Below are 23,827 nucleotides of genomic sequence, written 5' to 3'. Positions count from 1 at the left end.
CATTCTGTACGGTAGTTTCTTCATGGCCAAGATGGAAATGTCAGATCAGTTTGAGTTAGGTTTCTTGAATCGAATGGTGTGTGACTTGTATGTCTGCGTGCTAATAAAACAGTCAGTTTGATCATAACCAAGACTGATTTGCTGGGATGTGGACGACACGAGACATCAGTTATACCTAGTGGTACTCAAGTTCAACCAGCTTGCTGGTTCTGAAGATTTGTCAACGTATTCAGTTTGTACCAGACAGAAAATTTTGAAGTATCCGAGAAAAAAGGATGTGCTGACTATATAAACTGGATGATGCCCCGAACGTTGTTGCAGGAATATTTTGCAATATTTCAATGAGGTTTTGGTTATATGGAACATGAATATTTAAAATAATAGTTTTTGAAAGTGTATAAGAATTAAATGTAAATAGCATAGTAGAATGGAATTCTACATGCATGCATGTTTGCATGTTGAAGTGGATTTTTAATATGCATAGTTACATGTTGAGGTGGGCCTTTCTATACACTAGATGACTAGTTGCGCCAATGGCGCAAAGGCCAAGAGGGAGCCAAGTATGGTGAGAATATTTAGACACCCAAGTCAAAAACAAAATGTGGCCAACACTCCCGCATCCTTTGCTTGGAAGCCGTTTTTTCTCACCGAATCTAACATAGATACATGATTCTTCAAGAGCAAATTTCAAAGAAAATATAAAGCATGAAAAGCTTTAAGTTGTATTATTGAGACCATACCACGATATCTTCATTTTGTTTCTTTGGAAATCTAAAGGTCTAAGAGGATGGTACATGTGAGAAGCTGTGAATCCATAACAGAAAACTAAACTAACTCCCAAAGAAACATTTCAAATTTGGAAGCCACAAAGAAGCAGCCCAGATCTCTCGTTGTAGTGCAGGTACATGTCCTTAATCCTGCATCCACAGCCCATGATTTTTCAATACCTAAATCCACGAAATTCAATCGAAGGAAATCATGGTAGAAACATGCGTCGTGGCTTACGTCTCCGAGAAGGACTTCTTGGCATTCTTGTGCAGGTTGGACACAACAATGCTCGCATGTATCTGGACAAATTAGGGAGGCACACTTGAACAAATCAGTTCTTAGTAATTATAGAATGCCCTGTATTAAAGGAAGTAAAATAAAGCATGTATGTGCTCTAACTTTCATAACTGCATGTAAACTCAGCAACTAACTTTATATACCAAAGTGTACAATTCTCAAGTTTAGCTACAGAGACAAAAACAGGGACAGAGGGCGTGCATTCCAGTAGGCTCTGATAAACTCATTCCTAGCAATCCATTCCTTATATGAGTAAACAGCAACGCTACCCAATTGCTTATATCAAGAATGACCAAAAGAAGCAAACCGAGCACAACTCTATAACCGCAGCGTTTTAAAAAATTCTCTTCTCTAAGCTAATGAAGCCTGCTCGTTTTCTTTTTGGATAAAGCCAGTTCGGTCAGTTAGGAGAAAAAAAGCAATTAATAAAATTACCCAAACTAAACAATCTTCTAATCTGCTTTAATGGAACATAATAAGCATTTGTTGCTGCTCTTTGTATGATATACTGGACCCCTTTACAGGCAGTTATGCATGCACATTTTACAAAGTAGCCTGCATAACCCACTCAGCTTGCTTACATGTGAACCCATATACATAATTTAACAGGCTAATAAGGAGACAAAGGCTGACAGCATTAGAAAAAGACAAGGCGCACCATAATCTCACCAAACAAGAACAAGTGGTAGGCCACGAAACAAAGCAAACAGAGCATGTAGCAAGAAGCAATGAAGTGCATCAATAAGAACACATCTAACCTTGCAAAAGTATGACCGGTCCGGACGTCAGGAAACCTGGACAGGAAGAGAAAGAAGCAACGAACAAACATCTCAGCTCAGAGACATTTTATCAAACAACAGACGAGCAAGAAATATCTTACCCTTCCAAACAGAAATATCTTACATTTTATCAAATAGTAGCCTGATAAACAAGAAGTTGGATGACCCTGCAGCAACAAGATAAAGAGAAGTGAGAACAAGAAAATCGAAGAGCACGAGGACATGGAAAGCAAAGCCGGCCGAAGCGACGCATGCAAAAGAAAAAACTACGGTGACACTGATACGGAGAAGAAGAGCTGCAACCTCGACCGGTTCGACAACCAGGAGAAGTCCGTGTGGACGAGGCCAAGGCCGCCCGCCAGGACCAGCTCCAGCGCGAGGCCGCCCGCCACCGCGAGTCCCAGGCCTGCCTAGTCGAAGCCACAACCGGGGCCTCCAGGCCGACTCGCCCTCCCCTCCCCGTGCCCCATCTCCACATCTCTTGTCAAATCTTCCCAGCCAGTTGAGACCTCCGTCTATCTCTTAGAGCTGCCAAAACAGAGCAAATACAATTAACTTCGAATTCTACAAGTTGCGTTCTGGTATATACTTAAACAGTCTACAAAAATCAGTGCACAGAACATATATAATTGAACTTTCAAAATCGTCAAGTAGATATTAAAGAAGATAGAATCATCATTGTGAGTGTACTGTCCATAACTGCATTGGCGCCTATTTTGTACAATGGCCTAAAGAAAACTCCAGTACATAAAAAGGAAGGAAGCATTTATGGTACCGGTTCAGACAAATAACGCAAATAACAAATTGTCGATAAACATGGTAATGATTTGTGAGGGACGCCTGCACCATGATGTAAAACCATCGAATCAAATGTGAAATTGTATCAAAGAAAAGCAAACACAGTAGACATGGTTGATGCCTTGGCTACAATCTATGGTTCATCTTGCATCAGAGACCGCAACACAGGGATGTACTGTGCCTAGTTCATTGAGTTCAAAGTGGTGCTTTGATTAAGAGGAATTTGGTATCATCGCAACTCATGTCGTGGCAATAGTCAGACTGCCTACATTTAAACATAGATGTAAAGCACCAAATAACTGTCAAGCAAAACCAATAGTGCCAGAAAATTAAGAGGAACCCGAACCTTGCAGAACATCAAGCAATAACAATAGAAAAACTATTTTTTTTACATTAAACAGAAAAGTGAAAGCATTATTTGGTGTATAGAACCCATAATAATTTGTGATCATCCATAGTGCACATAATTAAATGACCAGTAAGGGTATTGGTTATTCTATCCTCCTGATACCTACTGAGATACACCTAACTTGAAATAGAATGGAAGAGATGTACTTCAGAACTGAAGATGAAATTGTGCACACATAATGGAAGTTGAAAGGAATAAATTGCTCGCATACACAAACTATCTAGTTTGTTTAGCAAACACAGGGGATCTACGGTACATTGAAAATATTTGGCTAACCATGGCGCAAGCTGAGTGTTCTCAGGCTCCCTTCTATTCTTGTTTCAGGGTTGAAGCCATCACAATATACAAAAAACGGCAACCATCCTTGGCCTCCATTTATCCTTCGCTTTCTTTCTCGAGGGTATGCCAGAGGCGCTTGTACATACCTGTTTTGGAAGACCTATCTCATTAGCATAAGAATTGTGCATTTCAATTGTAGAGAATGGTTAGATTAGTACCTGATATTGTCACCCGCATAATCCCAACAGAAATGCGTATGCCCTAATACATGGCAGGCTGCTCCATCTTTAGCGTTGTTGCTCCATCTTCAGAAGGTTTGGATAGTAAAGGGTTAGCTCATCTGGACATAACTCTTGCCTGCAAAAGGGCCAAAATAGGCAAATTTAACAATTATTATATAATCTTCAGATTTGCACCTCTCCTTTTGCATCAGTATGAGAGAATTGCATCAGTATGAAAGAAGAGGAGAGAAGGAGCTAGCATACCTGCAGAAGGCCCAGTGAGGCTGCAACGTCACAACAAGGAAGCGGGGGCCCTTGCACCGAGAATTGCATAGAGTCGAAAACTGAAACTCATAACAATAGACATGCACTTACATAATATGCCTCCAGTGGCACCTAACTGTGAGTCCTATAGAGATTCAAACCTTACCCACCTGTGTGCATAACAAAAATGAGGCTAAGCAGAAGAAATAATCAGTTATGTGCTTCTTAGTAATTTTTGCTTGATTCCAAGAAGACCAAATATGTAAAAGGAGGACTCCAGGTCAACGTTCTGGATAATGGGTGAACATAAATCTACAATACTATGTATACTTCTTATAAACAGTATGTTTTCTGCTTTAATGGTTTAGAACCCACCTAAACAAAACAAAAGCAACAAAAAAAACCTGGCTATAAAATGCAGTTCAAACAAAGCAAACAATAGGAAGCAATAAAAAATAAAACAAAACCATAATATGACAATATATTGGAACATCTAGGGTCGCATTTGCAAAGTATATTGTTGTCTGTCTTCTCAATGAAGTTTCAATGACAAAGAGATTCAACCTGGAGTAAGCTATCTGAAATAAATTAATCCAACAAATCAAATAATAGTCCTGATGGGATGTACCTCGAATTAACTTAACAGGGACCATCTAGTACCATGTAATGGACGAGCAGACGTGTGGAATTGACGAGAGAATAAAAAATAGGTATATGAGGCAGTGAAGATCCATGTGAGATGTCCCAATAAATCGGTCAGAGAAACAAGCCCAAGCACCTTCTAGAGCAGCAAGCGAGTCCGTCGATGAAACTGGAATTGCAACCTGTGTTCCTGTAGAAAAATAGAACGACGGTGTGTCTGTAATTGCATTTTCCATCTGTTTTAGGTGTTCTTCACTTACACTGCCTGCCTTTTTGTGAATAAAGGCATCTCTGTTTGCACATCAGATTACACTAAGATTAGAAAACAGAGAATACAATATGTTATGTTGCAATAAAAAAATAGGGAGGAAATTGGGTGATTGGTAATCATATATTGGTCGTTTAGTCAGAAGAAAGGAATTGCTTGGTCAACAAATATATATATCTGCACCCTGTACATAGTATAATGCTGCAGATATGTGTTTGATGGAAGTTGGTTTCATGCTCTTATTCTGACAGCAAGAAAACTAAATAAATTGATTTTTCGTATATTCAAAATATGGTCCATCTTATGCATACAAGGTGCTATCTTGGCATGGATACAACCTACAACCATATGCACAGGAGGTGTGTCTGTCCTAAGAGGAGCATAGTTTTAGAAGAGTATTTCTTCATTTGAAGCGGTTTGATTTTTTTCCCGCGTGATCCACTGCTCAACTCGGTGTTCAAAGTAAGAACAGAGCAGCTGGAACGGCACAGATGTGTAGCCACACACACACAAATAGTAATCAGAACATTTTTGCAAGTTAGAACTAAATTTTATATACGATTAATGTTGGCACTCCATCGGCAATGAATTGGCATAGAACACATCAACATAGATTAATGTTGGTCGTATGGGAAAATATCAAGAGAGATTAATGCATATATTTTATGGCTCTCAGTTTTAAAATCAGACACGGTTTATAGTGATGAAGAAACAAAAGGTATTAGCTCTATTACCTCACACAGCCATTCGAAGTAATCACCAGGAGACAAAAGAACATATAAGATTCTAGGAATTAACATAACCTCCGTTGCATTGTTCATACGCACCCAATTCTGAAAAAGAAAAACATAAGCTTCAGTAGCAAACAAATAGAATCTGAAAACTATGTACATATACAGAGAAAAGAAAATAGGAACACAAACTGTCCTATTACTCCCATGTGTGAAGAGCCAAAGCTATTTTCAAGCAGTATTATAAGGTAGCTCTAGATTTTAATCCATAGCAATCAAATTAACCACTACAGAAAAACTAAGAACAATAAACCTGAACTATTGCATGAAAGAAAAAGCAGTCATGATGATCTTCTTCAATACCTAAATTGCAAAAGGCTAGTCGGTCTACTCAACTTGTTATTTTCTACTGGAACTAAATAATAGAAAAAAGAAATCAGATGACTTACATAGATTAATACTGCCCTGCCAGCCTTATTGGATTTTCATCAAACACTTTGCAGGCACAGAGAAACAAAAATAGGGGATTGGAAGAAAGGGAGAGAGAAAAATTAGGAAGAGAAGTATGATTGTGTACCTGAAGCTGAGTTGCGATAGGATGGACGCTTGGAGAAGAGGCGGAGGAGGACGAGCAGCTGGACATCCTCCATGACGAAGCAGGGCCGGCCTGCTCCTTCTCTCGTGGCCGACCTCCTCCCTCTCCCTCTCCCTCCAAACCACCGCGATGGACCGCTGGCCCCGCTGCTTCTTGTCCCCGACGTTGGCCTCTCCCTGGCTCCTGGCTCACTGCTCCTCCCCACGCTGCCGGTCTCCCTGCACCTCCGCCAACCTTGAAGACCCAACCTCCCCTCCTCACCCATGGGGACGACCAGCGCAGGATCTGGAACCACCGCGAGCGACGACCTGGAGGGGCTAGAGCGGGGAGGAAGAGGAGAGACAGCGGTGGCGACGAAGTGGAGGGAGGGGCTCGCGGCGCGGGGGAGGGGTTGGGGGGGGACGGGGGACGGGGGAAGGAAGGGGTGGCGGCACCAGGATGCTAGGGTTCGTGGGAGGGGATCGGGGAAGAGAGCAGAGAGTGCGGGCGGAGGTGCGAGTGCGGGGCTCGAGTGCGGGCGGAGGGCGCGGCTAGGGTTTCTCCACGGGCGGGCTGCTTTTTATACCCAAAGGTGAAAAGACTAAAATGCCCTCGGCGGGGCACAGAATTTGCAGGCGGTGGCAATAGCGATTTAAAGCCGACGTGGAGGCCTTGGTCCTAGCTAGCAGTTCTTCCGGGTTTATATGTTCAATGTTGAATGATGAGGTTTCATGCTTGCAGGTTGACAGAAATAAGTTAGTGTGGGCTAAAGGCAACGAGAGGCAAGTGCTAATTGTGGTCGTATCAGTGTGGATACACCTGGTAGTAGCCACACCTTCCTGTTTTGGTTACAAGGTGACACCCAACCAATTGACCTGCAAGTGAATGTGTACTCTTTTATTCACCTGAATACGGTCTTATCCAATGGAAATCTACATTATAAGAACTAACACATTCCATGCAATCCAATTCTTTCAGAGAATAATCCGAATCAGATAATGCAATTCAATACTTAGAAAGCATTGTTAACTATCGTTAGTTCAAAAGCTTTATTATTTCACAAGTTGGTAAACAGGAAATTCAGGCGGTCAAGCTGCTAAATAACCATGGTAACACCTATATCATAACCCCTTTTCTCATGTGCTCAACTTGGGGTACAGGAGTGTATAATATCCCACAATTGGAATCAGATTACCATAGCCAAAATCATCACACCCTTTGGCCTCATGACACACCTTGTTTGCATGCGCTGATTGTACTTGGACTGAGAAGACGCCAGCAGATGTGGTCACAACAATGACGTTTGCTCCCTCGGCAAAGCCCATCACATGAGCTTCTTCCACTGGAGCACCGTTTAGGGACAAACTCCCCAAGTAGATGATCCGGCCCGGTACCCATTGGACATCAGCCTCTCTTGACCACAATTGTAGATGCGGATTCAATTCTTCGACGAGTCCTAGTCCACCGTTCTCTGCCAGCATGAGGTTGCAATCAAATATATATCCTTAATGCTGCAGGAGTATGGTACATCGAACCAAATCAGCCTGTGCCTTGCCAAGTCATACTCCAAGATCAACCCACCATCGGACAAGAAGTGGAGCTGAGACCTCCCAACAAGCACACTGGAATAATAGGTGAAGGACATGTAACACTCGCCATGCATCAAGGTCGGCTCGCCCCAGGCGTCAGTGTCCGATGAGTATACGCACGCCGATGTGACATACTCACTAGTAGAAAACTGGGCTTTGGTCACAGGGCAATATTCACATTAGTCCCGGTTCAGTCACGAATCGGGACTAATGTGAGCATTGGTCCCGGTTCGTGCGGCCAGGGGCCTGCCGGGCCTCGTGTGGGCATTGGTCCCGGTTCGTCCGGCCCCTTTGGTCCCGGTTGGTGGGACAAACCGGGACCAATGGGCCTCGCTCCTGGCCCACCACCATTGGTCCCGGTTGGTGGCTTGAACCGGGACCAGAGGCTCACCCTTTAGTCCCGGTTCATACCACAAACCGGGACTAAATGGTTGGTCCTAGTAGCGGTCAGAGTTTAGTCCCACCTCGCTAATCGAAGGGCGCTCACACCGGTTTATAAGCCCGTCCCTCTCTGCCTTGTTGAGCTCCTCTTAAAGTGAAAATAGATACCCTTATACAGGGAATTTGACCTAAATTCACAGTAAATTTCTTTGAATTTCATAGAAATTTATTATGAATTTAGGTTGAATTTTCTCTATAGGCGCATCTATGTTCCTTTTTTTATAGTAAATAAAATAAATAAACCTTAATAAAATAACCTTAATAAAATAAAATAAAATAAACTATAGTAAATAAAATAAATAAACCTTAATAAAATAAATAAAAATAGCAGCAGTAAAATAAATAAAAATAAAATAAATAAAGTAAAATACATAAGTAATTAGAAACAAAATGGAATAAAATAAATAAGTTTTTTGTTGTAAGTAGAAAGAAAACAAAATAAATAAAGCAAAAGAGAAAACAAAAAACAGGGAAAAAAATTATGCCACCTACTGGGCCACCACGGCCTGAATACGACTTAAAACCCATCCATGGGCCAGGATTCAGGCCCGCAGAAGGCCTAGTAGGCCTCACAGGCAAAGAGAACGGTTAGGCCCGAAAGCCTGCAGTTGAGAGGAGCTCGAGAGGGTGGGCGCAGCAGCGCTTATAAACCACTCTCGAGCTCTCTCAACTAGCGAGGTGGGACTAAATTTTTGACGCGGGGCAGCACAAGGCCTTTGGTCCCGGTTGGTGCCACCAACCGGGACTAAAGGGGGGCATTGGTCCCGGTTCATGGCACCAACCGGGACCAATGCCCCCCTTTAGTCCCGGTTGGTGCCACGAACCGGGACCAATGAGTTGCCTATATATACCCCATCGCCACAGCAGAGCACTCCACAGTGCTCTGTTTTTTCTAGCCGGCGAGGGGGGGGGGGCATTTGGGTGCTCTAGCTCACCTCCTATGAACATGAGGTGTTCGATGAAATGTCTGAGCCACCTTAGTTAATCTTTCTCCTCTCGAAACTCGACCTCCGAGCTCCATTTTCCCCGAGATTTGTCTAGGTTTAGCGGTCCGTCATGTCCCGTCCCCGTCTTCACCGCCGTCGATCGCCCGCGTCGATCTCGTCGCCAGCACCACCGTGGTGAGCCTCTTGTTCTTATCTTCTTTCTGAAAGAAAAAAATTCTTACTTTAGATAGATACTTATCTAATTTTGTTACTTTTATTATTCCTTCTTATTACATAGTGCGATGGTTTTCATATCCGCCCCCGTCGGCCCTCGTCCTGTCTATGATTCGGATGTGGTATATATTATCTTTTTATAACTATTTGGTTCATTTATTGTTTATGAAAAATATGCCGACCAACGTGACATAGATTTTATTTATCTAGGAGGTGGTTGAACCGGAAATTCCAACCGACCCTATTGCCGAGAGGTTAAATTTAGTTGAAGAAGAAAACAATTACTTGAAGGAAAAAATAAAAAAAGTTGAGGAGGAGAAGATGATATTGGAGTTGCATGTTGCGGATGTCGTCGATGATCACAAGATCAAGATGGATGCAATGCGCTTGAAGATTAGAAAGATTAGAAAATATGCCATTCATACCGAGGCTTGGTATCATTATGCCGTTGGATCAATTGTTACCTTGGTTGTGATTATGATCGCATTTGTTTTCGCATTGAAATGTTTTACATAGCTTCAATGTATGGTTTAATTAATTAGATGCTCTGGAGAGCTATATATATGTTGTTAGATGAGAACTATGTATGTACTTTGGTTTTAATGTGATGATGAACTTCTATTAATTTGGTCACTTAATTATCTATTCATGATGTTCTGTAAGGGTTTTTGACACACTTAATTATATATAATGCACGCAGATGAACCGGCAATGGATGTACGGTGATAGACACACCTTCAAGTACATTAAGGGCGTGCATGATTTTCTCGAAGTGGCTGAGGCAAACAAGCAGAATGGTTTTATGTGTTGTCCATGCCCTATATGTGGGAATACAAAGTCTTACTCTGACCGGAAAATCCTTCACACCCACCTGCTTTACAAGGGTTTCATGCCACACTATAATGTTTGGACGAGGCATGGAGAAATAGGGGTTATGATGGAAGACGGCGAAGAAGAAGAGGACGATGACAACTATGTGCCCCCTGAATACGGTGATGCTGCAACGGGGGAAGCTACTGAAGATCAAGAGGAACCAGACGATGTGCCCAATGATGCTGCAAGAGGGGAAGCTGCTGAAGATCAAGAGGAACCAGTGCCCGATGATGATGATCTCCGCCGGGTCATTGTCGATGCAAGGACGCAATGCGAAAGTCAAAAGGAGAAGCTGAAGTTCGATCGCATGTTAGAGGATCACAAAAAAGGGTTGTACCCCAATTGCGAATATGGCAACACAAAGCTCGGTACCGTACTGGAATTGCTGCAGTGGAAGGCAGAGAATGCTGTGCCTGACAAAGGATTTGAGAAGCTATTGAAAATATTGAAGAAGAAGCTTCCAAAGGATAACGAATTGCCCGACAGTACATACGCAGCAAAGAAGGTCGTATGCCCTCTAGGATTGGAGGTGCAGAAGATACATGCATGCCCTAATGACTGCATCCTCTACCGCGGTGCGTACAAGGATCTGAACGCATGCCCGGTATGCGGTGCATTGCGGTATAAGATCAGACGAGATGACCCTGGTGATGTTGACGGCGAGCCCCCCAGGAAGAGGGTTCCTGCGAAGGTGATGTGGTATGCTCCTATAATACCACGGTTGAAACGTCTATTCAGAAACGAAGAGCATGCCAAGTTGATGCGATGGCACAGTGAGGACCGTAAGAAAGACGGGAAGTTGCGAGCACCCGCTGACGGGTCGCAGTGGAGAAAAATCGAGAGAAAGTACTGGGCTGAGTTTGCAGCTGACCCAAGGAACGTATGGTTTGGTTTAAGCGCGGATGGCATAATCCTTTCAGGGAGCAGAGCAGCAATCACAACACCTGCCCCGTGACTCTATGTATGTATAACCTTCCTCCTTGAATGTGCATGAAGCGGAAGTTCATTATGATGCCAGTTCTCATCCAAGGCCCTAAGCAACCCGGCAACGACATTGATGTGTACCTAAGGCCATTAGTTGAAGAACTTTTACAGCTATGGAATGGAAACGGTGTACGTACGTGGGATGAGCACAAACATGAGGAATTTAACCTGTACGCGTTGCTGTTTGTAACCATCAACGATTGGCCCGCTCTCAGTAACCTTTCAGGACAGACAAACAAGGGATACCACGCATGCACGCACTGTTTAGATGACACTGAAAGTATATACCTGGACAAATGCAGGAAGAATGTGTACCTGGGCCATCGTCGATTTCTTCCGACCAACCATCAATGTCGAAAGAAAGGCAAGCATTTCAAAGGCGAGGCAGATCACCGGAAAAAGCCCGCCATGCATACCGGTGATCACGTACTTGCTATGGTCAATGATTTGCACGTAGTCTTTGGAAAGGGTCCCGGCGGACTAGCTGTTCTGAATGACGCTGAGGGACACGCACCCATGTGGAAGAAGAAATCTATATTTTGGGACCTACCCTACTGGAAAGAGCTAGAGGTCCGCTCTTCAATCGACGTGATGCACGTGACGAAGAACCTTTGCGTGAACCTGCTAGGCTTCTTGGGCGTGTATGGGAAGACAAAAGATACACCTGAGGCACGGGAGGACCTGCAACGTTTGCACGAAAAAGACGGCATGCCTCCGAAGCAGTATGAAGGTCCTGCCAGCTACGCTCTTACGAAAGAAGAGAAAGAAATCTTCTTTGAATGCCTGCTCAGTATGAAGGTCCCGACTGGCTTCTCGTCGAATATAAAGGGAATAATAAATATGCCAGAGAAAAAGTTCCAGAACCTAAAGTCTCATGACTGCCACGTGATTATGACGCAACTGCTTCCGGTTGCATTGAGGGGGCTTCTACCGGAAAACGTCCGATTAGCCATTGTGAAGCTATGTGCATTCCTCAATGCAATCTCTCAGAAGGTGATCGATCCAGAAATCATACCAAGGCTAAGGAGTGATGTGGCGCAATGTCTTGTCAGTTTTGAGCTGGTGTTCCCACCATCCTTCTTCAATATCATGACGCACGTCCTAGTTCATCTAGTCGACGAGATTTGTCATTCTGGGGCCCGTATTTCTACACAATATGTTCCCCTTTGAGAGGTTCATGGGAGTCCTAAAGAAATATGTCCGTAACCGCGCTAGGCCAGAAGGAAGCATCTCCATGGGCCATCAAACAGAGGATGTCATTGGGTTTTGTGTTGACTTCATTCCTGGCCTTAAGAAGATAGGTCTCCCTAAATCGCGGTATGAGGGGAGACTGACTGGAAAAGGCACGCTTGGAGGGGACTCAATAATATGCAGGGACGGATATTCTTGGTCTCAAGCACACTACACAGTTCTACAGAACTCTACCTTGGTGACCCCGTATGTCGATGAACACAAGAACAGTCTGCGCTCCAAACACCCGGAGTAGTGTGACGACTGGATTACATGTGAACACATCAGGACATTCAGCAGTTGGTTGGAAACACGTCTCAGAGGTGACACCACTGTTTGTGATGAGTTGTACTCGTTGTCCAGGGGACCATCTTCGACTGTATTGACTTACAAAGGATACGAGATAAATGGGAATACATTTTACATGATCGCCCAAGATCAAAAGAGCACCAACCAAAACAACGGTGTCCGCTTTGATGCAGCAACCGAGAGGGGAAAGGACACATACTATGGTTACATAATGGACATATGGGAACTTGACTACGGACATGATTTTAAGGTCCCTTTGTTTAGGTGCAAATGGGTCAATCTGTCAGGAGGCGGGGTATAGGTAGACCCACAGTACGGAATGACAACAGTGGATCTAAACAATCTTGGGTACACTGACGAACCGTTCGTCCTAGCCAATGATGTGGCACAGGTTATCTATGTGAAGGACATGTCTACCAGCCCGAGAAAAAGAAAAGATAAGGAAGCGAATACATCATACGATGAGCCAAAGCGCCACATAGTTCTTTCAGGAAAAAGGGACATTGTGGGAGTGGAGGGCAAGACAGACATGTCTGAAGATTATGAAAAGTTTCATGAAATTCCTCCCTTCAAAGTCAAGGCTGACCCAAGCATCCTGATAAACGATGAAGATTATCCATGGTTACGGCGCAATAAGCAAATAACACAAGCGAAGAAAAAGTGAAGACTTTCTCCCGCAACTATTATGATGATACCATGCCAACTTTGTAACAGACGAGTATGATACCATTGTCCGTTTTGTACACGAAGTGCATCTAGTTTTTGCCGTAACCCTCTCAACTTTCTTGCACATGCTATGTGGATGAAATGATGATACCATGCCAACTTTCAACCTTTTCAGAGTTCATTTGAAATGCTTTTCAATTTTAGGGTCTTATAGCTCAAAATAATTAGTAATGCATGAAAAATAACAAATTAAGTCAGAAAGGGTTGAAAATTGATGATGTGGCTTTGAATGGTGCATTTTGAACACACAAAAAGTCAGGAGTTCAAATAAGTTTAAAAAAATGAAATCCCTTTGTAACAGACGAGTTTCCGTATGAAATCCTGATACTTCGAAAGAGATTGTCCGTTTTGTACACGGAGTGCATCCAGTTTTTGCCGTAACCCTCTCAACTTTCTTGCACATGCTATGTGGATGAAATGATGATACCATGCCAACTTTTAACCTTTTCAGAGTTCATTTGAAATGCTTTTCAATTTTAGGGTCTTATAGCTCAAAATAATCAGTAAATGCATGAAAAATGGTGCATGAAAAATAACAAATAAAATAAATAAATAATTAGAAACAAAATAATATAAACTTTAATAAAATATATAAGTAGAAATAAGATAAAATAAACTTCAATAACATAAATAAAATTTATGAAACTAAAATTATCAAAGTATTTTCTGTTCAAAACATTATAAGCAACCTCTAGTATTATTGAAACTAAAATTATATAAAATTGATGCAACTAAAATTATCGAAGTATTTTCTGTTCAAAATCAATGAAAGCAAAAATAATTTTCATAAAGAACTTTTTTTGTTAGAAACTTTAATAGCAAAAAGAATTATCATAAAGTAAAATAAATAAGTAATTAGAAACAAAATAAAATAAAATAAATAAGTTTTTTGTTGTAAGTAGAAACAAAACAAAATAAATAAAGCAAAAAAAACAAAAAAACAGGCAAAAAATAAAAATTATGCCACCTACTGGGCCACCACGGCCTGAATACGACTAGAAACCCATCCATGGGCCAGGATTCAGGCCCGCAGAAGGCCCAGTAGGCCCACAGGCATGTACAGAGAGGTTAGGCCCGTAAGCCTGCTTTAGAGAGGAGCTCGACAGCTCAGGCGCACCGCACCTTATAAACAGGTGCGGCTCTCTCTCAGCTAGCGAGGTGGGACTAAACTCCCACCACCACGCCGTTGTGCAAGGCCATTGGTCCCGGTTGGTGGAACGAACCGGGACCAATGCCCCCCCTTTGGTCCCGGTTCGTGGCACCAACCGGGACCAATGCCCCCCTTTAGTCCCGGTTGGTGCCACTAACCGAGTCTAAAGGGGGCATTAGTCCCGGTTGGTGCCACGAACCGAGACTAATGCTTGGACTATATAACAAACACTTGTGAAAATTTTCAATTTTCATCGCCAGTTGCCTCCCCCCCGTCGTCAGGCTGCTCCACCTCGCCGTCTACGCCCCCGCCAACGCCGTCGCCTCCCCGAGCCCGCGCCGTCCTCGTCGCCGGCATCCCTGAGCCCGCCGTCCTCGTCGTCCCCGTCGCCGCGTGCCTCCCCGAGCCCACCCCTCCACATCCCTGTCGCCGCCTGCCGTCCCGAGACCGCCGTCCCCGTCACCGCATGCTGCCCCGAGCCCGCCGTCCTCGTCGCTGGACTCCTGCCATCGCCGCCCCCCTCGAAGTGAGCCCCCCCTTTCCCATGGTTCCGATCGAGCGCCGCTCTTGCGCCCGAGTGCCCCTTGCTCTCTGCCGCCCTGCTCCATGGTCGCCGCCGGCCCCGACGCATTGAAGAGCAGAAGGAGAGGAGAAGGAGAGGAGAGGAGAAGGAGTGGAGCAGCAGCAAGACGTCGTCCAATTTTCTGAATTTTCTGATTTTTTTTACAGATATGAACAGTGCATATAGAGGGTGTTTGATCAAATGCTAGATGGCTTTGGGCATTTTTAGAATTTATGATATTCTTTGTGGTGAGGTACTGATGCAAGACAAAGGTGATGGCAAAATTTCAGAAATTTTGGATTGGTTTAGAATAGGTTTTCAGCAAGGAATTTGAATTTGGTTCAAATTTCATTTGAATGAAATTTGAAAATTTTGAACTATGGATCAGAAGGTTTTTGGTGAAATGGAGTGTGGGTACTGTCATGAAGTTGGAGTAATTTTTGTGGTTGTAAAAGAGTTAGGAAAATTTAGAATGTGCTAAATATGTCAAAAAATGTTTTTTTGTTCATATACAGAAAGTTTTTATATATGACTATGGATATATGAGCAATGATGATCCATGGATGTATGCATTGATATATATGAGAAACGATGTTCATAGAATATTTACCAAGTAGATATGTATTTTTGTTCATAGCATTTTTTTCCATTTATATATGTATGTGGCTATAGATGGATATATATGAGAAATGATGATCCATGGAAAAGTTTTATATATGCAAAAGTTACATTTTTAGAAAAGTTTTATATATCTAGCTAGGAAAGGAAGAAGAAGAAAAAGAAGGAGAGGAAAAAGGAAAATAAGAAGAGGAAGAAAGGAGAAGAAGAGGAGAGGAAGAAGAGGAGAAATAAATAAGAAGAGGAAAAAAGAAGAAAAAGAAGAGAAACTTCTATTTTTTCTTCTTCTCTTCTATTCCTTTCTTCTTCTCCTCTTTTTCTTCTTCTTTTTTTTTCTTCGATCTTCTCCTCTATTCCTTTCTTCTTCTCCTCTTTTTATTTCTTCTTCGTTTTCTTATGTTTTATCGGGTCTGTCGTCGTCGATATACCCCTCTCCCGACAACTTCAACACGAGGGGGGGTCGATATACCCCCTCCCCGATAATATTATTTTCCCATGTACGTATGTCGTCGTTGTCGATATAACCCCCTCCCGATAACTTCAACACGTGGGGGGGGGGGTCGATATACCCCCTCCCCGATAACATTATTTTCCCATGTATGTATGTCGTCGTTGTCGATATGGATAACTCCCTCCTAGATAACTTCGACATGATGGACGGTCGATATTTATACCCCCTCTCGACCGTGATAACTTATACCACGGGAGCACCCCCCGGCCATCTCGCTCGACCAAAACTCTCGAGGACACCCAAACCCTAGAAAAAACGATGTTGGTCTCCTACCCCCTCCTGTCGCGCCCCTACCCTTGAAGCGTTGCCGAGGCCACCCCAAACCCGGAATAAGCTAGGTCTACGTTTGCACTAATATATCCACCTGCTGTCATGTTTGTGTAATAATTGCCATGTTGTAATATTTGCAGAAACAATGGAGCACGGACGAGACGAGCAAGCAGAAGAGGTGTTGGGGGACATAATCTTAGCCGGAGGTGATATCTTGTCGTATCTTAACGACAATGATGGTCTGGAAGAACAGGGTGAAGAAGCAGGCTACCGTGATCGAAGAGTGGAGGAGGAAAGACATGATTATGATGGCTCCGGTGACCCAATGCTGGTGCAAGAAGGAGCCCGTGGTGACGGCTCCGGTGACTGAACAGAGTCCGGCCAGGTAAATATATTAGTTAAGCCTGTGCTGACTAGTTAATTGATGCATTCATTGTTTTGGTATGTACACATATTAATTAACACTCGTCTTCTTTTTTCTAGCCCTCCGGATCGAGCACAACTTCGGTAAAGAGACGAGGCCCGAAGAGAAAGTTGCGCTCGGATGAAAGGTTTGAGATCACAGCAATCGCGCGCGACGGCCAACCGATTGAACCCATCCGGACAAAGGATGCATTTGCTTCTCACTGCGGGGTTCTAGTTAGGGACAAGATCCCGATCAGCATCCACCAATGGTATAAGCCTAAGAAGGAAGACCCTGAGGTGTCTTATGTCAATGATATGCAGAAAGATGATCTTTGGACTGAGCTGAAGGCAAATTTCACCCTACCGCCAGAGGAGGATCCGGAGAAGCCAGTTAAAGAGCAATTAATCAAGTCTCATGCTCTTAAGAAGATGGCAGACCTATTCAGGAGGTGGAAGAATGAGCTAAAAACGTTTGTCGACAAAGAAGAGACACCAGAATTCATCGGCCGGTATGAGAAGATCAGAGATCACTGGCCCGCATTTGTGGCCCACAAGACATCGGAAAAGAGTAAGAAGATGTCAGCGACAAACAAGAAGAATGCTGCGAAGAAGAAGCTTCACCATCGCACGGGGTCAGGTGGCTACCTCAAAGCCCGGCCTAAGAGGGTCAAGGTTGAGAATGATCTGCTTGAAAAAGGGATCGAACCACAGACAATGAACTGGACAGACCGTTGCTGGACTTGGTTCTTCGGGGCTGGCGGAACCTTGGACCCTGTATCAGGGAGGTGCGTTTGGACGAACGAGCTTTTGAGAATACCAGTCAAGAAGATTCAGCAATATATCGATGCAGCGCAGGAAGGGACGTTCGTTCCAGACAGAGAGAACGACGAGCTCACAATGGCCCTCGGGAATCCTGAGCACCCTGGACGGACACGAGGCACGCCAGGCTCCGTTCCGTGGAAGGCTGGTTTTCCGGACGCAGGCGGTTACAAAAGCCAGGAGAGGAGGAAAAAAATGGAGCAGGCCAAATTCAGAAGCTGCACGAAAGGGTTCAAGCGCTAGAGGAACGAGACGACAATCGACATGCCGAAACTACCCCCGAAGCTACCCCGCCATCTCAGCGGAGAAGCAGTGTGGCTTCCACCGAGCTGCTTCAGCCGGAGCATGTCTTGACGGCTCCTGCTAGCTACCCCGTGGATGCTATCACGGAGTCTCAACATTGCCACCTTATGGCGGAATGGCAGAACTTCAAAGTCAAGGCGGCTGTTGGCTCTGTTTTACCTCCTGAACCCGGCGCAACCTACCACTGCCGGCCGATTCCAGAAGGATATGCTAGGGTGATGGTGGATGAAATAACGGAGGGATTTGAGGACCTCCAGCTTGACCACCCTACCGGTGAAGGGAAGACTCGGCTGGGTTTAGCTCTGAAGACTTCGTGCCTATGGCGGAAGGAGCTCATTAACCTTCCGAACTGGACGCCTCCAGCGAGTAAGGGCACTCCGCCGCCGCCTCCTCCTCCGGCGAGTGATCAGGGCACTCAGCCTCCTTCTCCGGCGCGTGGCGGCACTCCGCCTCCTTCTTCGCCTGCGCCGGCGTGCCAAAGCAGCCAGCCTCCTCCTTCTCCGCCTCGTCAGCAACGGCGGAAGAGACCCGCCGCCGCTCCGGCTGCTCCGGCGCATCGTAGTCCTTCTCCTCCGCCTCGTAAGCAAGGAAAGAAGACAGCCGCAGCCGCTCCGTCTGCTCTGCCGGCGTCTAGCAGTATAGCTGCCAGAGGCGGGAGGCAATGCAGATTCGGTCCTTCTCTGAAGACTCCAGAGAAGTTACCATACGAGAGGACCGAGGAGGAGAACGCGAAGATCGTGCGAGCCGAAGTGAAGAACTTCTTTGAAGGGGTGAAAGCAAAGAAACATCCACCTCTGGAGGAGAAGGTAGATCCGGTGAAAGCGAAGCGCACTCTGGATGCCCTGACAAAACCACCAAAGTCTCCGCCGAAAGGAAACTATGAGCGCATTATTGCAAAGACATTTGTCGAAGCGGAGCGGTCGGGAAGTACTGTCAGTGATCAAAGGTTAAAAGAACGACGAGCTGGGAAAAAAATTGCCCAGCTCGGCGAACAAGCGAACCAATCGTGCCCCCCGCTCAAGGTGTCTAAAGACATCGTCGCTAATGATCCGAGGATGGTGGCCGGTTATAGCAATCTTGGAGATTACCTGCCCGACGATGTACATTATGAAATCATGGAGGTGGACGAACACAAATACCATTACGGGAAGCCTCTCGTCAAAGATGAAAGATCTCTAACAACGATGATGCGAAGATTACATGATTGGTACATGAAAACCTACAGAGAGTCTGATGGGATGAATACTTTGACGCTGAGAGTTAAACCGGAGCATGACCTCGTTGGAATTGAACTGCTGAATGTTCCATTTGAGGAGTTCTTCCAGTTTTTCAATCAAAAGGCCCTCGATAAATCAACGATCACTTGCTACTGTCTGTAAGTAGTACTACTTCCGTCATTAAGTCTCTCTATATAGGTCAGCTCTTTCATTGCATGTATTTATAATTATCCTCACTATATTATGCAGATTGAAGATCGCCGAATTGAAGAAAAGACAAATCGGTGATATTGGGTTCATTAACACAAATCTCATAGATGCATATACGATTGAAAAACATGCCAAAGAAGCCGAGGCCAACTTGCTACGATCGTTGGTATTAAATCAAAACAAAGATATAATACTCTTTCCTTACAACTTCAAGTGAGTGTTACTGTCTTGTGCATATTTGGTTTCCCTTATTAGTCCAGGTTATGGTAATGTAATTGATGACTTATGCATGCATGCGCAGCTTCCACTATATTCTCCTAGAGATTAAGCTTGAGCAGGGAGTAGTAACCGTCTTAGACTCGAGACGAAAAGATCCCCAGGACTATGCGGACATGACTCAAATGCTCGAGAAGTAAGTTAAATCGATCATTATCCACCATATCAGCAACTTTGTTCATTTCCTGATATCAAGTAATTGTTTTCTTTGTCTGGCAGGGTTTGGAGAAAATTCACCACAAAAGCTCCGGGACTGCCGAAGAAGTTGCAATTTAGACACCCGAAAGTAAGTACTATAGTAGCATGTTCCGCACATCTCCTAGTGATTCAAGCGCTAGTTTCATCAATACCATTTAGCATGCTTGCTTATCAGTTAGATTGACCTCTATTTCTTGTAAAGTGGTTGTGGCAGGAACAAGCGAATGATTTCTGTGGATACTATGTTTGCGAGTCTATCCGCCACACGACCTGTGAGCGGGGCTACTCTAACGAACAATATGAAGTGCGTAAGCAATAATATTCACAATTTTATTTTATTACCATCATTTGTGTCGAGTTTCATTTATTCATATATATATATATATATATATATATGTATATGTATGTATTGACCCCCTTCTTCAAATTAGATGTTTCGGATGCGGGATGAACTCCTACAGAAGATCGTATGCGAGCAATTCAAGAGGAATTGGCGGCATTCTTCCTTGACCACGTGATCGCTGAAAACGGAGAATACTATGTGGACCCTGTGTTCTTACAATTTAATTAGGAGATTATATTGTAAGAGATAATTATTGTATATATGTAGCCGGTAGTGTCAGATAGATATACGAGAACTTGTTGTTCGACCAATCTCTCGGAGAAGGAGAGGTGGTCGATATCACTTCTCTCTGTATGCATATGTTCATGACGATCTTCTGTTTCCTTCATTTGCTTACTAGCTAGCGTGTCTAGTCCTCTCCATACGTATATAGTACGTAGCGTCGACCAAGCACGGAGATAAGAGATGACACTTCTCTCTATTAATTAGCTAGCTAACACAATATATGAAACACCTAAATTAACCCCCCAAAACCCCCCAACCCCCCTCCCTTTCAAAAAAAAAACAAAAACCCCAGCCCCTGAAATGCTGACGCGTGGATGCCTATTGGTCCCGGTTGGTGACACCAACCGAGACAAAAGGGCCTGCCTATTGGTCCCGGTTGGTGGCACCAACCGGGACCAAAGGCCCCCCTGCCTGGGCTGGCAGCAGCGGCCACGTGGAGGACCTTCTATCCCGGTTCGTGTAAGAACCGGGACTAAAGGGTTAGGGCTTTAGTAACGACCCTTTAGTCCCGGTTCGAAAACCGGGACAAAAGGCCCTTACCAACCGGGGTAAAAGCCCCTTTTCCTACTCCTGCTCGACGGCGCCTTCCCGTATGTCTTCGTCGTCGACGGAGAAGACGAAGACCACGCAAAAGGGACCTCCGTGGCAATGGCAGTGGTCGCAGCCATCTGCTATGCAGAACACGGCGGCGGTTGTGCGGCCACTCTGGAATGCTGCGGGCACCGGTATGCACTGCTGGGCACCTGTGATTGGCTCCCACATGAGGAGTTCCTCGGTATACGGGCACTTGGGGTTGGACAGGAAGAGGGCGCGGCCGTGGCGGCAGTCGACGGCCTGCCAGAGCCGGCGGTCGGGAACGGCGAGGGAGAATGGTGGCGATGCGGTGGCGGGGATGAATTCGGGCATGTCCTCGTAGTCATGGAGATACCCGAGCACCGGGGGTGCTCGGTGGAGATCATGGAGGAGGCGGTGGAACCCACGGCGGGAGACGACCTCGCTCCAGGACTTGCAGAAGAGGGAGGCACGAAGGAGGCTGGCCGGATCGTCGGGCGGGATGCGGACGAGGATCTCTTCTACAAGCTCGTCCGGGAGTGTTGGCGGCGGTCCTGGTGCCATGGTGGCAGCTAGTTTACTTTTCTTTGAGTAAATAGCATAAAACTACTACTTTACAGGCTAGGGTTTCAAAAAACTACCGGTTTTTAATTTTTCTCAGATAACTACCAATTGAGCGGTCGACTGTTTCAAAAAACCCAAAACACTTGTTGCTATCGATTTAAACCATTTTATGACAGGTCGGGCCCACCTCTAAACAATCCGATTGTTTGACCGTTATGTTTGACCGTGACCTTACATGTGAGACCCACGTGTAAGTTATCTCTTCTTCCTCTATCTTCTCTTCTCTCCTTTGGCTCTTTCTTCTTCCTCTCCCCTTGCCCGACTACCCCTACCCGCCGACGGCCACCTCCACCATCCGTTGCGCGCTAAGACAAGGTCGATGACGGGAATGAAGGTCGCGCGGAGGAGCAGCCGCAACACAGGAGCACATGTCGCTGGCATCCGTGTGCCATGGCTAGGAGCATGCCCGCAAGGGTCGCCGCCAGCAGCGCTAAAAGAACGAGCCGCCACCAGCCGCCCAAGGAGCACGGGCCGCCATCAGCCGCGCCATGGCCAGGGGCTCAGGCCGCCGCGCACAGGAGCACGGGCCACCGCGCGCCATGGCCAGGGGCTCAGGCCGCCGCGCACAAGAGCACGGGCCACCGCGCGCCATGGCCAGGAGCAGCGGCGGTGGCCGGCAGGGAACTCCGCCACCCAGTGGGCCCGCCTCCTTTCGCCTGGCCGGTGATTTGGCCGCCGACGAGCTGCCGACGCCGTTTCTCTAGCGCACGCGGGTTATCCTCAAGGGCCTGATTGCTTTTTTAAAAAACATTCAGGAACCCGATTGCTTTTTTTAGAAAACCTATAGGGGTTGTCTGTAAATGTATAAAGAACATAATTTTTATATTAGAATATGACAAAGGGACACTGACATGTGGACCCCACATGTAAGGTAACGGTCAAACAGACGGTCAAACAAACGGTTTTCTTACATGCGGGTCCCAACTGTCGTAATCGCGATCAATTTTAAAGCACTCTATGATTAGGGTTTTTTGAAACAGCCGACCGCTCACTTGGTAGTTATCTGAGAAAAATTAAAAATCAGTAGTTTTTAGAACCCTAACCTGTAAAGTAATAGTTTTATGCTATTTACTCACTTTTCTTTTCTTGAGGTGCCATGGTAGCCGTTGTTTGTCCAATTCACGGCGCCGAGCACTCTTGGACGACGCCGACGAACGACGCAGAGGCTGGCTTCTTATCGATCCACCGTCGTGCAAAGCTAAGCCTCGTCTAACGAGGCTAGTCTGCCCCCGATCGATATTCTGTGATGATAGCTGCCGCCAATACACATGTATATAACAAGTATACCTAGGAATAGATGACTACAGTAGTAAGTTACCGACTCGGCTTCTACTTTCGCCTGGGGGATTCGATCGAGCGAACGATTCTGTTCGCTCCCGGAACCCCCCAGTGCGTTATCCGCAAAACAGATATTTGCAAGAAAAAAAAAACCAGCGCGAGCACACTATTGAATTCATGCTCCAATCAATTTATTTAAAAGTCCGAACTAATGGAGAGAGGCGGGCAATATATTTCAACACTCTCCCTCACGTTTAGGCTATTTTAGTCCTTAGACGTGGGATTGATATAGGCCGCAGAATCGTTTTTATTTCCTGGAGTGCAGAATTTCGGTGCCCAGGCTCATCAGCACCCTTTCAGGAGAAGCATTACAAAAAAAATCATTTTTTTTGCACGGTAGAAAATTTATTGTGCGAGGTCTGTTTCAATTTTCAGATTATTTGCACATCTGAAGAGCTCTCAGCAAAAAAGACAAATCTGGTAAGAACAATTCATGAACAGTAAACTTTTTTTACAAACCTCGAATTCGTCTTTTTTGCCGAGAGCTGCTCAGAGATCAAATGATTTGAAAATTGGAGCGGCCCTCACGCATCAAATTATCTACCATGCAAAAATAATTGGATTTTTATTGAAATTTTTCAGTATTTGTTTTGATTTTTTTTCCAGCGCGAGTGCAGATGAGCCTGAGCTCAGAAGTGGATCATCGCTATTTTCTGTGATTACTACCAAAGGCTAAAAAATTGATATTAGACCTGACATTGAATAGCTATATAATATATATACAGACACAATTAAGCGAACTGCCATGTGATATAAAATAAAACTGCCATCATGTACAAACGAATCAGATCAAAAATGGCTCGA

The 23,827-nt window shown here is 44.9% G+C and overlaps 1 long non-coding RNA gene and 1 pseudogene across 10 annotated transcripts; both read right to left on the bottom strand.

Annotated features, from left to right (window-relative positions):
* Positions 1-602: 602 nt before the first annotated feature.
* LOC123119435 (uncharacterized) lies at positions 603-6,582 on the bottom strand. 10 transcript variants are annotated; one of them, XR_006458677.1, is made up of 11 exons: positions 6,034-6,569; positions 5,460-5,558; positions 4,444-4,647; positions 3,816-3,985; positions 3,549-3,687; positions 3,328-3,476; positions 2,148-2,372; positions 1,946-2,011; positions 1,824-1,859; positions 1,006-1,067; positions 603-917 (listed from the first exon to the last, which is right to left on the bottom strand). It is a non-coding gene; the product is annotated as an uncharacterized lncRNA (long non-coding RNA). The 10 variants fall into 10 exon arrangements; XR_006458682.1 differs by having other exon boundaries at positions 4,594-4,647; XR_006458681.1 differs by having other exon boundaries at positions 3,816-3,895; positions 4,444-5,558; positions 6,034-6,578.
* Positions 6,583-7,166: 584 nt separating this feature from the next.
* Positions 7,167-21,625, bottom strand: LOC123120248 (uncharacterized; annotated as a pseudogene).
* Positions 21,626-23,827: the final 2,202 nt, after the last annotated feature.

This window comes from Triticum aestivum, chromosome 5D (genome assembly GCF_018294505.1).
Source record: "Triticum aestivum cultivar Chinese Spring chromosome 5D, IWGSC CS RefSeq v2.1, whole genome shotgun sequence".
In the NCBI taxonomy this organism is placed as follows: Eukaryota; Viridiplantae; Streptophyta; class Magnoliopsida; order Poales; family Poaceae; genus Triticum; species Triticum aestivum.
The sequence above is the reverse complement of the archived record's forward strand: the minus strand, read 5'-3'. Positions and strand labels throughout refer to the sequence as shown.